Below are 18855 nucleotides of genomic sequence, written 5' to 3'. Positions count from 1 at the left end.
TTTTCATTATAGGGAACTGGAATGCAAAAGCAGGAAGTCAGGAGATACCTGGAGTAACAGGCAAATTTGGCCTTGGAGTACGGAATGAAGCAGGACAGAGGCTAATAGAGTTTTGCCAAGAGAACACACTCATCATAGCAAACGCCCTCTTCCAACAACACAAGAGATGACTTCATATGGATATCACCAGATGGTCAATACAGAAATTAGATTGATTATATTCTTTGCAGTCAAAGATGGAGAAGCTCTATATGGTCAGCAAAATCAAGACTGGGAGCTGACTGTGGCTCATATAAAAACTCCTGATTGCCAAATTCAGACTTAAATTGAAGAAAGTAGGGAAAACCACTAGACCATTCGGTTATGACCTAAATAAAATTCCTTATGAGTATACAGTGGAAGTGACAAATAGATTCAAAGGATTAGATCTGATAGAATGCCTGAAACACTATGGATGGAGGTTCATGACATTGTACAGGAGGCAGTGATCAAGACCATTGCCAAGAAAAAGAAATGTAAAAAGGGCAAAACAGTTGTCTGAGGAGGCCTTACAAATAACTGAGAAAAGAAGAGACCCTAAAGGCAAAGGAGAATAGGAAAGATACACTCATTTGAATCCACAGTTCCAAAGAATAGCAAGGAGAGATAAGAAAGCCTTGCTCAGTGATCAATGCAAAGAAATAGAGGAAAGCAATAGAATGGGAAAGATTTGAGATCTTTTCAAGAAAATTAGAGATACCAAGGGAACATTTCATACAAAGCTGAGCACAATGAAGGACAGAAATGTTAGGGACCTAACAAAAGCAAAAGCTATTAAGAAGAAGTGGCAAGAATACATAGAAGAACTATATGAAAAAGATCTTAGTGACCCAGATAACCACAATGGTGTGATCACTCACCTAGAGTCAGACATCCTGGAAAGTGAAGTCAAGCGGGCCTTAGGAAGCATCATTACGAACAAAGCTAGTGGAGGTGATGTAATTCCAGTTGAGCTATTTCAAATCCTAAAAGATGATGCTGTAAAAGTGCTTTACTCAATATGCCAGCACATTTGAAACCCTCAGCAGTTGCCACAGGACTTTAAAAGGTCAGTTGTCATTCTGTTCTCAAATAAAGGCAATGCCAAAGAATGTTCAAACTGCCACAAAATTGTACTCACGGTACACACTAGCAAAGTAATGCTCAAAATTCGCCAAGCCAGGCTTCAACTGTACGTGAACAGTGAACTTCCAGATGTTCAAGCTGGCTTTAGAAAAGGCAGAGGAACCAGAGATCAACTTGTCAACATCCGCTGGATCATTGAGAAAGCAAGAGCATTCCAGAAAAACATCTACTTCTGCTTTATTGACAACAGCAAAGCCTTTGACTGTGTGGATCACAACAAACTGTGGGAAATTCTTCAAGAGATGGGGATACCAGACCACCTAACCTGCCTCCTGAGATATCTGTATGCAGGTCAAGCAGCAACAGTTAGAACTGGACATGGAACAACAGACTGGTTCCAAATTGTGAAAGGAGTACAACAAGGCTGTATATTATCACCCTGGTTATTTAACTTATATGCAGAGTACATCATGAGAAATGCTGGACTGGAGGAAGCATAAGCTGGAAACAGCATTGCCGGGAGAAATATCAATAACCTCAGATAGGCAGGTGACACCAGCCTTATGGCAGAAAGTGAAGAAGTAAAGAGCCTCTTGATAAAGGTGAAAGAGGAGAGTGAAAAATCTGGCTTAAAACTCAACATTCAGAAAGCCAAGACCATGGCATCCAGTCCCATTACTTCCAGTCCCATGGCAAATAGATGGGGAAACAGTGGAAACAGTGAAAGGCTTTATTTTATTCTCCAAAATCACTGCAGATGTTGCCTGCAGCCGTGAAATTAAAAGATGCTTGCTTCTTGGAAGAAAAGCCAACCTAGACAGCATATTGAAAAGCAGAGACATGACTTTGCCTACAAAGGTCCGTCTAGTCAAAGCTATGGTTTTTCCAGTAGTCATGTATGAATTTGAAAGCTGGACTAAAAAGAAAGCTGTACTAAAAAGAAAGCTGAGTGCTTAAGAATTGATGATTTTGAACTGTGGTGTTGGAGAAGACTCTTGAGAGTCCCTTGGACTGCAAGGAGATCCAACCAGTCCATCCTAAAAGAAATGATTCCTGAATATTCATTGGAAGGACTGATGCTGAAGCTGAAACTCCAATACTTTCACTACCTGATGCAAAGAACTGACAGTGGAAAAGACCCTGTTGCTAGAAAGACTGAAGGCAGGAAGAGAAGGGGCTGACTGAGGATGAGATGGTTAGGTGGCATCACCGACTCGATGGACATGATTTTGAGCAAATTTCAGGAGTTGGTAATGGACAGGGAAGCCTGGTGTGCTGCAGTCCATGGAGTCACAAAAGAGTCGGACATGACTGAGTGACTGAACTGAATTGAACATTTTCCAACAACTATGGAATTAAGTTAAAATTGACCCAGAAAAAAAGGCATCAAGAGAAAATGCCTGTATTTTTGAAGACTAAATGAAAGCAGCAGCAGTGGGAGCTATGTAAATTGAGAAAAAAGTGTTGATGTTGGGCTTTCCTGGTGGTCCAACGGTTAAGAGCCCACTTTCGAGACAAAGGCCTCCTGTTCAAGTGACCCTGTGCACTAAAACTACTGAGGTTGCACTTTAGAACCCAGGAACCAACCTCAGAGCCCATGCACACCAGCCACTGAAGCCTGTGTGCTCAGAGCCTGTGCTCTGCAACAAGAGAGGCCACTGCAATGAGACGCGTTCGCATTGCACCTGGATGGAAGCCCCCGCTTGCCACAACTAGAGAAAGCCCATGCATGGGAACAAAGTCCCCACCACAGCCAATGATAAATAAACAAATAAAATTTTATATAGTGTACATGCCTCCTTCAAAACAGAATAAAGCACAAATTCCCCATTAACATGAGCAACAAAATAAAATAAACTTCAAATCCTGGACAAAAATATTTTTTCCCCCTTTCAATCACATTATTTATTTATTTACTATTGGAGTGTAGTTGCTTTGCACTGCTGTGTTAGTTTCTGCTCTACAGCAAACTGAATCAGGTATACACACTACTATGTATAAAGTAGATAACTAATGAAATTTATTATTTTTTAAATGAAAGACTACTATGTACAATGGATGGCAGAAATTTATGACTAGATTTTTCATTCTATACATTATGTGTTCAGTTTAATTCAGTTCAGTCACTCAGTCATGTCCGACTCTTTGCAACCCCATGAACTACAGCACGCCAGGCCTTCCTGACCATCACCAACTCCCGGAGTTCACCCAAACCCATGTCCACTGAGTTGGTGATGCCATCCAACCATCTCATCCTCTGTTGCCCCATTCTCCTCCTGCCCTCAATCTTTCCCAGCATCAGGGTCTTTTCAAATGAGTCAGCTCTTTGCATCAGGCGGCCAAAGTATTGGAGTTTCAGCTTCAACATCAGTCCTACCAATGAACAGCCAGGACTGATCTCCTTCAGGATGGACTAGTTGGATCTCCTTGCAGTCGAAGGGACTCTCAAGAGTCTTCTCCAACAACACAGTTCAAAAGCATCAATTTTTCAGTGCTCAGCTTTCTTTATAGTCCAACTCTCACATCCTTACATGACTACTGGAAAAACCTTAGCCTTGACTAGATGGACCTTTGTGGACAAAGTAATGTCTCTGCTTTTTAATATGCTGTCTAAGTTGGTCATAACTTTCCTTCTAAGGAGTAAGCATCTTTTAATTTCATGGCTACAATCACTATCTGTAGTGATTTTGGAGCCCAGAAAAATAAAGTCAGCCACTATTTCCGCTGTTTCCCCATCTATTTGCCATGAAGTGATGGGACCAGATGCCATGATCTTTGTTTTCTGAATGTTGAGCTTTAAGCCAACTTTTTCACTCTCCTCTTTCACTTTCATCAAGAGGCCCTTTAGCTCTTCTTCACTTTCTGCCATAAGGGTGGTATCATCTGCATATCTGAGGTTATTGATATTTCTCCCAGCAATCTCGATTCCAGCTTGTGCTTCCTCCAGCCCAGCATTTCTCATGATGTATTCTGCAAAAAAGTTAAATAAGTAGGGTGACAATATAAAAATCATAGCCCATGAGGTATTATGGTAAAACTTACTAAAAACAATTTCTTATCTTTCTCTTGTCCCCCTGTGCTGACTTGGTCACCCCAAATGGGGCTGTGTTTACAGGTGTCAGTGTCCTTTGAGGACATGACCGTGAACTTCAGCAGAGAGGATTTGCATCAACTGAACTCTGCACAGAGGTTCCTGTACCAGGACATGATGTTGAAAACTACAGCCACCTCCTCTCACTGGGTATGTGCAGCTACCCTGTGAATTTTGAGGACCCTGTTATGAGTAAAATTGTATCCATCCAGAAAATATGTTGATGCCCTAACCCCCACTATTTCTGAATGTGACCTAATTAGAAATAGGGTCTCAGAGGGTAACAGGTAGGAAGCATAGAAGTCCCAGAGCGGCAGGAGAAATAAACTGAAGAAATAAACTGCAAGTGGCAGACATTCACTTTCCTTCTCCAATTTTAATTCTGTGTTGACACCTGGTTCAGAATTGAGCTAACCAATATCTTTCCTATGGAAAAGTTTTTCTTAAGCTATGTTAATGAAACCATGAATTTGCTTTGGAACCTACCTTTTTTCAAAATGGTTCTGCCTAAGAATAACTTTTTTTTTCTTTACTCAACCCTTGGACTGATAATGGCTCAAGAAATCAGTATTCATGTCAATTGTTTTATGGCCGGGGGATGACACAACTTGGGCCATCCTATCTCAAAAATGCATATTGTGGGAGAGGGCCCTGGTGAAACTCCCTCAGCCTTGAGGTGTCTCTCTTTTCTGATTAATAAGCTTGCTAACAGACATAAAACACTTTGCTAAAAAACTAGCAAGAGGGCATTCTTTATGTCCCTTTCTGATGTCCATGTCAGAAGCTTTCTCTGTCTCTCTTATACTTTAGCAAAATTCTGTTACACAAAAAATTTCAGTGGGCAAGCCTTATCTCTGGCCCTGGATCGAATTCCTCTCCTTCAGAGGCCACAAATCCTGGCATAGCACAGGGACTGCAGCAGTAACCTATCAGGTCTTTCAAGAAGTAATCAAGCTAGAATGAGGTCGTTACATGAGCCCTAATCCAATATGTCTGGCATTTTTACAAAAAAGGAAAGTGTAGACACAGAGACACACACACAGGAGAGATCGCGTGGAGGAACACAAGTGAGCTTCCCTGGTGGCTCCCCACCCAAACCCTGCCCCTAATTCACCCACCTCTGCCTCTGAGCCCACCCACATGCTGCCCTTGATCTTGCCCACCCTGCTCCTGCTCCTGTCCACATCATGCCTTTGAAACTTCAGCTTCATCATCAGTCTTCCAATGAATATTCAGGGATGATTTCCTTTAGAATTCACTGGTTTGATCTCCTTGCAGTCCAAGGGACTCTCAAGAGCCCTCTCCAGCACCAATACTTACCAGAAAAGGCAAGCATAATTAGCCTGAGGGCAACTTATTGAAGCTTGTGGTTCACCAGGTTCTACGTCCAAGATTCCCTCAATCAGTTGACTTTGAGCCTTTTTCCTATTATTCCCTAGCCGAGGGTTTCGTCCTAGGCTTTCCTGATTCCCTTGTTCCTGCAGGGTCTGCATTCTCAGGAACCTCTTTCTCCAGTCCCTCTTCCAGTGTCTTGGCGTAATGTAATAATGACATACGGTTTTCCCATCTACCTTGGCTCCCTTCACATGTTGTCCAGAGTAGGGCTTCTTCCCTCAGAAAATAGTTGTAACCAAGTGGCTAACACAGTGATATTTAACTGCTTCTTTTCTCCTTCCTCTTTCTCTACATTGTCCCCGAATTGAGCAGCTCCTGCTAGGTTTTATGTAGTATTCGGTCCTGCTGCTGCTGCTGCTGCTGCTAAGTCGCTTCAGTCATGTCCAACTCTGTGTGACCCCACAGATGGCAGCCCATGAGGCTCCCCCGTCCCTGGGATTCTCCAGGCAAGAACACTGGAATGGGTTGCCATTTCCTTCTCCAAGGTTGACACAAAGTAAATAAGACCAGTGGGTGATTTTGAACTACCCCTGGATCCATGATGGTAAATTTGGGGAAGCCTCAACAAACTGCCAATGGAAATCAACTGGGAGATCACTAGTCTTCTGGATACACTGCTGTGATTTCTCCCAGCTCACTTTTCTTAGAAGCACTTCAGCTATGGCCATTTGCAGGCCCTCTCAGTGGGTCCCTCGAGCATTTAGTTCTTCCATTATGTGGGAGGTGGCATAGAGTCAGAGTCTTTTTTCTTTCTTTTTTTTAAAGTAATTCATTTATTTTAATTGGAAGATAATTACTTTACAATATTGTAGTGGATTTTGCATCCATAGACACATTATTTTCGCCACATTGCCCCTGATGTGGTAGGTCACATTCCGGTCCTGACATGCCTGCTCCATCAAAGAACCAAAGCTGCTGCTTGCAGAATTCTCTGCAACTACCATTGCACATCCCCATATGAAGGGCTGTAAACCGAAAACACACTGCCAGGTACTTGCGCAAGCTTCTGTGGTCTTCCCTGGGCTCAGGAAAAGGAGCCCTCAGTGAATAATGTAGGGGAGTTGAACAGCATGTAGAGTTGTACTGTTTCAACCCTGGGTAGCTACTTGATGGCATCTGCTTTATTGGCTAAGTGGTTAGGGAAGGCTAGCTGTCTTCAGGAAAAAATGTAGAATTAGATGACTCCTGGGTTTCCTTTCCCAGTTATTCCTTAATAATATTGCTTTATTTATCTCTGCTTTCCCAGCTGTATAGTTTGTGGATAAGAAAATATTCTTGGAGGTCACAATCTAGGCTAAGCATGAAATGGAATCAGAGCTAGGGCATGACAAACACACACCTCACACAGGGAGATAATTCATTACTGTCTCCTTGTCCTTCTTTGCAGGGAAATCTACTGATTAACCGCCCATCTTGAAGATCACAGCTTCACCCTTACTAGGAGTCAGATTGAGGCGTGAAGATGAAGAGCTGCCATGGAAAGGGAGCAAAAGGAGGGGAGACAGCAGAGAAAGGAGGAGGAGGGTTTGGAGAAAGAGAAAGAGACTTTAATTCTCCCATTTCCTCTTCCATTTTGCTCCATCTTCCCAAATGATTTTTTACCTTCTTCTTAGGATGATATGCATCCTGTAAACATTAGTAATTCCTTTGCTGGGAATGAAGGTGCAATTGTAGTCACTCAGTCATGTCCAACTCTTTGCAACAATATGGACAGTTGCCAGCCAGTCTCCTCTGTCCGTGGGATTCTCCAGGCAAGAATACTGGAGTGGGTTGCCATTCCCTTCTCCAGGGGATCTCCTGACCCAGGGATCAAACCCGGGTCTCCTGCGTTGTAAGCAGATTCTTTACTGTCTGAGCTACCAAGAAGAGGTTCTTCTAAGAACCACCATATATGTTAATTCATCCAAATTAATGGAAGCATCCTCAGGCCAATGTAAGACTGCATTTTCCTTTCAGATGGATTCCTTTCCAAATGTCATATTGAGCTGTATTGGTCATTTAAGAGAAAAGATTTGCAAGTAAGATCTGGCTTCCCATCTTTCCCACCATTAAAGCTGATGATGACTCTGATGGACTTTTAGGTCCTGTATTATGCATGCTTACTCAAAAAGAAAATCTAGAATTTGGAGAGTGAGAGCCATCGAGGTAGTATTTGAAAAGAGCAAAGTGGTAAAAGGGGATGGGGGTGGGGGGCTGAGGGTGGGGAAGCAGCTTGTCATCACTTCCCATTACAGCCACCTAGATGTGGTCAAGTACCCGGTGGCGGCGCCAGCTTGGAGGCTGGTGGCTCAGTATACTTCAGTGAGGAGACCATCAAGGGTGCACAGCCGCTGTGGGCTGCCTCAGCCGCTGACCACCTGGACCTGGTGCAGAGCCTGCTGTGCTGCGAGGACTTGGAGAGCAGCACCACATGCACCCTCTCGAAGCCCTTGTGTACTGGGGGAGGCCAACCAGCGCAGGCACACACATGCCTCCTGATCTACCCTTACACAGGCCATCGCCAGATCGCCATCTACTGGTTAGATCAGGGTTCCCACCTGAACCTGAGCAATGTCAAGGGCAACAAGGCCCTGCGTGACCTCACCGAGGCTGGCAGCCTGGGTGTCCAGCAGGTGCTGTTCAGGTGCCAGACCCACAGGGAATGGGATGGCTATGTCATGACCCCACTGCTGGCGGCCCACATGACGGACCTCAGGAGCATGACGGGAGACCTCACCCAAGAGCAGCCTGCTGGAGAAGAGACGCAGCCAAGGCAGGCCTGAGATGGTCCTTCCACCAGCCAGGCATGTGCGCAGCCCCAGGGCTCATGCTGCTGAAGCTCCTCCTCAGGGGAACCCCTGAGCACCAGCTGAGAAGCAGTCTGACAGCCTTGGAGTTGCTGGGAGCCACCTACATGGCTAAGAAACGGAATCTGCTCAGGGTCCTGAAACTCTTGCTAGGGGCCATGGAGCTGCGTTACCAGGGGACACGTATCTGCCAAAACCTGAGTCCCAGCTGGTCCTCGGTCTGACTATTCCAGGGAGGTGAACACCACCAAGGAATTGGAGGCGCTCAAAATGCAGTGTGATGAGATGTGCAAGTAAGCACTGCTGACCTGAGAGTGGTCCTGGGTCCCTCCCACCCGGATATTTCCTACTCTGTGCGTTACCAGGATGCTGTGTAGGCTGACTGGAACAGCTTTTAGCTCTGCATCCCCTCATGGAAATACATCCTAGACATGCAGCAGAACAACCTGGAGCCTCTGATTGCCAGCAGCTTCCTATCCTCTGATGAACTCTTCTCCTAAGTGCTCCAGAAACCCTTGGCCAAGGGGCAGCCTGGGCGTGCCAACTGGCTTTGCAGATCTCATGTGGGTGCTGTGCAAAGGGGACTGGGAAGTGGAGCAAGCCCAAGGAGCCCAGGGACTCAGCCCAGTTCACCAAGGCCCTGGACATCATCCACCACCTGCTCTATCTGCTGGAGAAAGTGGAGTGCCATCCTGATCAGGAGGACATGAAACCCCAGAGGGTGAGGGTTTGCACCCCTCTCCAGCAAGAATGGCTCCACTCCTGCACGTGGCAGTGGATTTGGACCATGAACGTGGGCCACTTCTCGGGGGCAGATTCCCTTACCCCAAGTGGTCAAGGTGGTCTCGACTTCCGGGTCAATCCAGACAGCTGGGACTTTGACAACAACACCCCAGTACACATCGCGAAGCAGAACAACTGCCTGGAGATAGTGAATGCCCTGACAGAGGCAGGGACCCACGTGGACACCACCAGTGCCTTCAAGAATACGGCCTGCAAGGTGCTTCATGAGAAATGCTGGCCAAGATCACCATTCAGCCCTTCAACTACGTGACCCCACAGTGCCTTGTGGCCTTCACCTTGGACAACAACAAGATCCCCTACAAGGGCTTCATTCCCTAAGAGCTGGAGGCTTTCCTCCGGCTGTACTGAAAATGGTCAGAGAGGAGAACCCAGGATGGGCGCGGCCCGCACCTGTCCCTGCCCTCTCTGAGGACCTCTTTTGGTGGCTGGAAACTGGGGAAGAGCTCACGGGGCCTCCAAGGTCCCCTCCCCTCATCATGGAGAGGGACAAGAATCAATGAGTTGTCAGTAGTAGAAACTTCCAGACCACGTGCTCAGAGAACTGGCTTTCTCTAGGAGTCCGCACGCCCATACTCCACAAGGAGAAGATGCTCAACCTCCCACACATCCCGTTTGCTCCAGTTTCAGAGAATCTTGCCTTCTGACCCCTGGCAGAGGGAAGGCATCACCTCCCTCTCCTACTAGAAACACAAGAAGGAGCTGAGAGTTGGATACAGCCTCTACGTCTTATGTATCAGACAGGATATATACACCCACCCAGGGCAGTGTTAGGACTGGGGGCTCTGAGGGGTCAAAGTGGGAGAATTCACCCTTCCAGCACATTCACACCTGCTCTTTCCGCCCTGCTGTGGGTCAGACTCTCTGCCCCTGGGCCACCAGCCCCTTTCATAGCCTTTGTGGTTTGGTGTTATGTTTATTTACCTGGCAAAATGGAGTTGGTGCTTACCAGGTGGCTCAGTGGTAAAGAATCTACCTGCAATGCAAGAGACACAGGAGATGGGGGTTTGTTCCCTGTGTCGGGAAGATTCCATGGAGAAGGGTATGGCAACTCACTCCAGCATTCTTGCCTGGTGAATCCCATGGTCAGAGGGTCCTGGTGGGCTACAGTCCATGGGGTCCAAAGAGTTAGATGCGACTGTGCACACTCAGGCACAGGCAGCTTACGTTTGTGGTGCAGGAGGTTTTGCTGCCATACACTATTTTTTTAATATAAAAAATTAATATATTTTAATTGGAGGCTGATTACTTTACAACATTGTGGTGGTTTTTGCCATACATCAACATGAATCAGCCACTGGTGTACATGTGGCTCCCATCCTGAGCCTACTTGCCACCTCCTTCCCCATCCCATCCCTCTGGGTTGTCCGAGAGAACTAGCTTTGAGTGCCCTGCTTCATGCATCGAACTTTCATTGGTCATCTATTTCACAAATGGGAATATACATGTTTCAATGCTATTCTCTCAAATCATCCCACTCTCGCCTTCTCCCATATAGTCCAGAAGTCCATCCTTTACATCTGTGTCTCTTTTGCTGACTTGCATATAGGGTCGTCATTACCTTCTTTCTAAATTCCATATATATGTTAATCTACTGTATTGGTGTTTCGCTTTCTGACTTACTTCACTCTGTATAATAGGCTCCAGTTTCATCCACCTCATTAGAACTGATTCAAATGCATTCCTTTTAATAACTGAGTAATATGGCATATAACTGTGTATATATACCACAACTTCCTTATCCATTCATCTGCCAATGGACATCTAGGTTGCTTCCATGCCCTAGCTATTGTATACAGTGCTGCAGTGTACAGTGGGGTACATGTGCCTCTTTCAGTTCTGGTTTCTTTGGTTGTGTATGCCCAGCCGTGGGATTGCTGGGTCATATGGCATTTGTACATTCAATTTTTAAAGGACTCTCCACATTGGTCTCCAAAGTGGCTGTACTAGTTTGCATTCCCACCAACAGTGTAAGAGGGATCCCTTTTCAGCACACCCTCTCCAGCATTTATTGCTTGTAGACATTTTGATGGCAGCCATTCTGACTGGCTGGAGATGGCAATGGCAACGCACTCCATTACTCTTACTTGGGAAATCCCGTGGACGGAGGAGCCTGGTAGGCTACAGTCCATGGGGTTGTGAAGAGTTGTACTTGACTGAGCGACTTCACTTTCACTTTTCACTTTCATGTGCTGAAGAAGGAAATGTCAACCCACTCCAGTACTGTTGCCTGGAGAATCCCAGGGATGGGAGCCTGGTGGGCTGTGGTCTATGGGGTCGCACAGAGTTAGACATGACTGACGTGACTTAGCAGCAGCAGCATTCTGACTGGCATGAGACGGTACCTCATTGTGGTTTTGATGTGCATTTCTTTGATAATGAGTGATGTTGAGCATCTTTTCATGTGTTTGTTAGCCATCTGTATGTCTTCTTTGGAGAAATGTCTGTTCAGTTCTCTGGCCCATTTTTTGTTTGAGTCACTTATTTTTCTGGTATTGAGCTGCATAAGCTGCTTGTATATTTTGGAGATTAATTCTTTGGCATTTGCTTCATCTGCTATTATTTTCTCCCATTCTGAAGGCTGCCTTTTCACCTTGCTTATAGTTTCCTTCGTTGTGCAAACCTATTAAGCTTAATTAGGTCCCATTTATTTTTGTTTTTATTTCCATTACACTGGGTGTGGGTCATAGAGGATCTTGCTGTGATTTATGTCAGAGAGTGTTCTGCCTACGTTTTCCTCTAAGAGTTTTATAGTTTCTGGTCTTACATTTAGATCTTTAATCAATTTTGAGTTTATTTTTGCGTGTGGTGTTAGAAAGTGCTCTACTTTCATTCTTTTACAGGTGGTTGACCAGTTTCCCAGCACCACTTGTTAAAGAGATTCTCTTTTATCCATTGTAAATTTTTGCCTCCTTTGGCAAAGATAAGGTGTCTTTTGGTGTGTGGTTTTATCTCTGGGCTTTCTATTTTGTTCCATTGATCTATATTTCTGTTTTTGTGCCAGTACCATACTGGCTTGATGACTGTAGCTTTGTCGTATAGTCTGAAGTCAGGAAGATTGATTCCTCCAGTTCTATTCTTCTTTCTCAGGATTGCTTTGGCTATTTGAGGTTCTTTGTGTTTCCATAAAAATTGTGAAATTATTTGCTCTAGTTCTGTGGAAAATACCATTGGTTCTTTGATAGGGATTGCATTGAATTTACAGATTCCTTCGGGTAGTATACTCATTTTCACTGTATTGATTCTTCCAATCCAGAAACATGGTATATTTCTCCATCTATCTGTTTTATCTTTAATTTCTTTTGTCTGTGTTTTATAGTTTTCTATATATAGGTCTTTGTTTCTTTAGGTAAGTTTATCCCTAAGCATTTTATTCTTTTCATTGCAATGGTGAATGGGATTGTTTCCTTAATTGCTCTTTCTGCTTTCTCATTGTTACTGTATAGGAATGCAAGGGATTTTTGTGTATTTATTGTATATCCTGCAGCTTTATTATATTCATGATTAGCTCTAGTAATTTTCTGGTGGTATTTTTAGGGTTTTCTATGTAGAGTATAGAGTAGTCTGCAAAAAGTGAAAGTTTTGCTGCTTCTTTTCCAATCTGGATTCCTTTTATTTCTTTTTCTTCTCTGATTGCTGTGGCTGGGACTCCCAAAACTATGTTAAATAGTAGTGGTTAAAGTGGGCACCCTTGTCTAGCTCCTGATTTCAGAAAAAAATTCTTTCCATTTTTCACCATTGAGGATAATGCTTTCTGTGTGTTTGTCATATATGGCTTTTATTATGTTGAGATATGTTCCTTCCATGCCTGCTTTCTGGAGAGTTTTTTTTTTTTTTTTTTGTCATAAATGGGTGTTGCATTTTGTCAAAGGCTTTTTCTGCAACTATTGAGATAATCAAATAATTTTTATATTTCATTTTGTTAATATGGTGTATCACATTGATTGATTTGAAAATATTGAGGAACCTTGCATCCCTGGGATGAAGCCCACTTAGTCATCTTTTTAATATGTTGTTGGATTTTTTTTCCGTTTAATTATTTCAGGATTTTTGCATCTATGTTCATCATTGATATTTGCCTGTAACTCTCTCTCTTTTTTTGTGGCATCTTTTCTGGTTTTGGTATTAGCGTGATGGTGACCTCACAGAATGAGTTTGGGAGTTTACTTTCCTCTGCAGTTTTCCAGAAGATTTTGAGTAGGATAAGTGTTAGCTCTTCTATAAATTTTTGGTCAAATTCACCTGTGAAGCCATCTGATCCTGGGCTGTTGTTTGTTGGAAGATATTTTGATTACAGCTTCGATTTCCATGCTTGTAATGGGTCTGTTAAGATTTTCTGTTTCTTCCTGGTTCAGTTTTGAAAGGTTATACTTTTTAAAGAATTTGTCCCTTTCTTCCAAGTTGTCCATTTTATTGGCATATAATTGTTCATAGTAGTCTCTTATGATCTTTCGTATTTCTGTGTCTGTTGTGATTTCTCCATATTGATTTTTAATTTTATTGATTTGATTCTTCTCTCTTTTTTTTCATATTGAGTCTGGCTTATGGTTTGTATATTTTATTTATCTTCTCAAAGAACCAGCTTTTAGTTTAGTTTTTTTTAATATTCTCTTTTTTAATTTTTATTTTTACTCTATTTTGCTTTACCATACTGTATTGGTTTTGCCCATACATTGACATGAATCAGCCACGGGATCATTGCTACAGTTTCCTTCATCTCTTTTTCACTCATTTCTGCTCTGAGTTTGGGGATTTCTTTCCTTCCACTAACTTTGGAGTTCTTTTTCTATTTGCCTTATGTGTAAAGGTAGGCTGTTTATTTAATGTTTCTCTTGTTTCTTGAGGTAGGCTTGTATTGCTATGAACCTCTCTCTTAGCACTGCTTTCACTGAACCCCATAGGTTTGGGGGTGTCATGTTTTCATTTTCATTTGTTTCTATGCTTATTTTGATTTCTTTTTTTATTTCTTCCATGATCTGTTATTCCGAAGAGTGTTGTTTAGCCTGCATATGACTGTGTTTTTATAGTTTTTCTTTCCTGTAGTTGACATCTAATCTTACCGCATTGAGATCAGAAAAGATACTTGAAATGATTTCAACTTTTTAAATTCTCCCTAAGATCAGCAACAAGACAAGAGTGACCACTTTCACCACTATTATTCATCATAGTTCTGGAAGTCCTAGCTACAGCAATCAGAGAAGACAAAGAAAGAAAAGGAATCAAGACTGGAAAAGAAGAAGTAAAGCTCTGTCTGCAGATGACATCATAGTGCACATGGAAAACCCTAAAGATAGCATCAGAAAATTACTAGAGCTGATCAGTGAATTTAGCAAAGTTGCAGAATACAAAATCAATACATAGAAATCACTTGCCTTTCTATACACTAACAATGAAAAATCAGAAAGAGAAATTAAAGAATCAATCCAATTGACCATTGCAACAAAAAGAATTAAATGTCTAGGAATAAACTTACTTAAGGAGACAAAAGAACTGTACACAAAGAATTAGAAGACACTGATGAACAGAATCAAAGATGGCATAAACAGATGGGGAGATATTCCAAGTTCCTGGGTAGGAAGAATCAATATTGTGAAATTGACTCTACTACCAGATGCATCTACAGATTCAACGAGATCCCTATCAAATTACTAATGACATTTTCACAGAACTAGAACAAAAAAATGTCAAAATTCATATGGAAACACAAAAGATCCCAAATAGCCAAAGCATTCTGGAGAAAGAAGAAAGGCGCTGCAGGAATCAAGCTTCCTGACTTCAGATCATACTACAAAGCTACAGTCACCAAGACAATATGGTACTAGCACAAAAACAGAATTATAGACCAATAGAACAAGATAGAAAGCCCAGAAATAAAGCCATGCACCTATGGGTACCTTACTTTTAACAAAGGAGGCAAGAATATACAATGGGACAAAGACAGCCTCTTCAATAAATGGTGCTGGGAAAACTGGACAGCTACATGTAAAAGAATGAAATTAGAATGCTTCTTAACACCATACACAAAGATAAACTCAAAATGGATTAAAGACCTAAATGTGATACCAGAAACTATAAAACTCTTAGAGGAAAACATAGTCAGAACACTCGATGACATAAATCAAAGCAAGATCCTCTATGAACCACCTCCTAAAGTAAAGGACATAAAAACAAAAGTAAACCAGTGGGACCTGATGAAACTTAAAAGCTTTTGCACAGCAAAGCAAACTATAAGCAAGGTGAAAAGCAACCCTCAGAATGGAGAAAATAATAGCAAATGAAACAACTGACAAAAGATTAATTTCCGAATATACAAGCAGCTCATACAACCCAACACTAGGAAAACAAACAACCCAATCAAAAAGTGGGGAAGAGACCTAAACAGACATTTCTCCAAAGAAGACATACAGATGGCTCACAAACACATGAAAAGATGCTCCACATCACTCATTATTCAGTTCAGTTCAGTCACTCAGTCGTGTCTGACTCTTTGCGACCCCATGAATTGCAGTATGCCAGGCCTCCCTGTCCATCACCAACTCCCGGAGTTCATTCAAACTCACATCCATCGAGTCGGGGATGCCATCCAGCCATCTTATCCTCTGTCGTCCCTTTCTCCCTCTGCCCCCAATCCCTACCAGCATCAGGGTCTTTTCCAATGGGTTACTTCTCATGAGGTGGCCAAAGTTTCAGTTTTAGCATCATTCCTTCCAAAAGAACACCCAGGGCTGATATCCTTCAGAATGGACTGGTTGGATCTCCTTGCAGTCCAAGGGACTCTCAAGAGTCTTCTCCAACACCACAGTTCAAAAGCATCAATTTTTCGGTGCTCAGCTTTCTTCACACTCCAACTCTCACATCCATACATGGCTACTGGAAAAACCATAGCCTTGACTAGACAGACCTTAGTTGGTAAAGTAATGTCTCTGCTTTTGAATATGCTATCTAGGTTGGTCATAACTTTCCTTCCAAGGAGTAAGCATCTTTTAATTTCATGGCAACAATCATCATCTGCAGTGATTTTGGAGCCTGGAAAAATGAAGTCTGCCGCTGTTTCCACTGTTTCCCCATCTATTTCCCAGAGAAATGCAAACCACATTCGAACTCACACCAGTCAGAATGGCCATCATCAAAAAGTCAACAAACAATAAATGCTGGAGAGGATGTGGAGAAAAGGGAGTGCTCTTGCATTGTTGGTGGGAATGTAAATTGATATAACCACTGTGGAAGATGGTATGGAGATTCTTTAAAATGCTAGGAATAAAACTGCCATATGACCCAGTAATCCCACTCCTAGGCATATACCCTGAGGAAACCAAAATTGAAAGAGACACATGTATCCCATTGTTCATTGCAGCACTATTTACAATAGCTAGAACATGGAAGTAACCTAGATTTCCACTGAAGGATAAGTTGAGAAAGAAGTTGTGGTATATATACACAATGGAATATTACTCAGTCATAAAAGGAACGCATTTGAGTCAGTTCTAACCAGGTGGTTGAACCTAGAACCTATTATACAGAATGAAGTGAGTGAGAAAGAGAAAGATAAATACCATATTCTAAAATATATATACAGAATCTAGAAAAATGGTACTGAAGAATTTACTTACAGGGCAACAATGGAGAAACAGACATAGAGAATAGACTTATGGACACGGGGAGAGGGGAGGAGAGGGTGAGATGTATGGAAAGAGTAACATGGAAACTTACATTACCATATGTAAAATAGATAGCCAATGGGAATTTGCTGCATGGCTCAAATATTAATATTAGAGTAGGACATGACTGAGCGACTGAACTGAAGTGAATATTAAAAACCTATTGTATTTCATCTTCTGTACAAATCATTAGTGATTTCCCCTCAAACAGGGGCTCTGTATCAACCTAGAAGGGTGGGATGAGGAGACAGATGGGAGGGAGGTTCAAAAGGGAGGGGAAATATGTATACCTATGGCTGATTCATGTTGAAGTTTGACAGAAACAGCAAAATTCTGTAAAGGAATTATCCTTCAATACAAAATAAATTAATTTAAAAAATTAAATGAGTAATCATTTTAATTAAAAAAACAATGAATATTTTCTCTTAAATTCACCTACTTTCTCATTCTGAAATGAAGCTTTTACAGTTATTATCTACTGTATGATTTCAATCCCATATTTCTCTCCTAAAAGGAGAAAAAGAAGGCAAAATTCAACTTAGAACAGTTAGCCACATATAGAGGAACTACATGCAGCTGATCCAGGTTGGACAAAGGGAAACTAGATGACGATGATGACAGAAAACACTCCTATGTTTCTTACTACATGCTATGTACTTAGAGCATTTAGGATATGCCAGGCCCTGTTCTAAGTGACATATAACTATGTACATTCATATAAACGCATTGAATTCTCACAGAAACCATATGAGCTAGATACTATTATACATATTTTTAGAAGAGGAGACTAGAAGAGGTTAATAATTTTCTCAAGATGACATAGGTCTTGTGTAGGAGAGATTAAAACAAGGCAGCATGTCTCCACTTACATAGACTATCTGGCACCCATTTAGCTCTTCTGGAAGGGGAAATAACTAATGATTTGTACAGAAGATGAAATACAATAGGTTTTTAATATTAAGTAGAATGAATAAGTTATGCTATTATCCCATTATACCAAATTTTAAAATACTGAGCCTGATCTGATCATGACATCAAATTTGCTTTCCTCTTTTGGTTAGGCTAAAATAGTGAAATCCAGAACTGTGTCTTATCTCTGCCAAACTTCACTATTCTTTCACTCCTATGTTGTACTCTTTATATCCACAAGCCTCATTTCATTTATTCTATAGACCTTAAGCATTCCGATTCATAGGCATGGATTGAGACTTTTCCTAACTTTCTACTTCATTTAGTATATATGTACAAAATTCACTAGAGCCAATAATATTTAGTTACAGTTACCACTATTTAATGCAAAAAGTTAATACCTGTGCTAAAAATAATTAATTTTACATTCTGAGCCCATAGACTTCCCTATCAGCACATAAATAGAGTCATCACATATGGTTCATAGCTGGAACCATAGCTCTGGATGTGAGTTTGCATTCTGCTAGCCATGAACATATCCTCAAACAGTCCAGCATATTGCCCACTCCCAATAATTATTCACATACACTTCTTCCATTAATTTGGCCCTTTCTGCTCCATAATGCCAGTTCAAAAAATATATATTTGATTCATATATCAGTTAAGAGCACTATGCTCTGAAAATTAGTCTACAGTCTCATCACAACTTTAGGGAGATGTAATTTTCTCTGAATTTTGAAAGAAGACACTCTATGCTGCCCACCTTGATGCTTTTTGAGTGAGAGTTGTCTGCTTCACTAGAGTAATTACTGAACAAGGCTGAATTTCTGTTTTGTTTTCAAGCCATTTCCCCCCTTCCTACTAACCATCTGTTTCTTTGAACTCTTTTTCACACACTTTAAACAAAACCCACTGAAACGTCTCCACAAAACTATCAATATCAGTACTTAACCTGGTTTCTCCAATTTTCCATGAGAAAATTTAAGAATAAAATATTATTTCTCTATTCTTAAAGATTTTTCATAGATATAGGATGGAAAGTAATCATATACCAGGCAATCTAAAAGCATTATTTGTAAAGAAATATTTCTGGAAAGAAAGCAAAAGATGA

At 41.8% G+C, this 18855-nt stretch overlaps 1 protein-coding gene and 1 pseudogene across 1 annotated transcript in view; both read left to right on the top strand.

Moving 5' to 3' along the window:
- Positions 1-9528, top strand: part of LOC114111601 (protein fem-1 homolog A-like) — a 40176-nt pseudogene extending 30648 nt beyond the window's left edge.
- The window catches only part of ZNF81 (zinc finger protein 81), a 746478-nt gene that overhangs the window by 506650 nt on the left and 220973 nt on the right, over positions 1-18855 (top strand). The gene's annotated exons all lie outside the window — the stretch shown is intronic.

Source organism: Ovis aries, chromosome X (assembly GCF_016772045.2).
Source record: "Ovis aries strain OAR_USU_Benz2616 breed Rambouillet chromosome X, ARS-UI_Ramb_v3.0, whole genome shotgun sequence".
Taxonomy (NCBI): Eukaryota; Metazoa; Chordata; class Mammalia; order Artiodactyla; family Bovidae; genus Ovis; species Ovis aries.
This window is presented reverse-complemented; position numbering and strand designations above follow the sequence as displayed.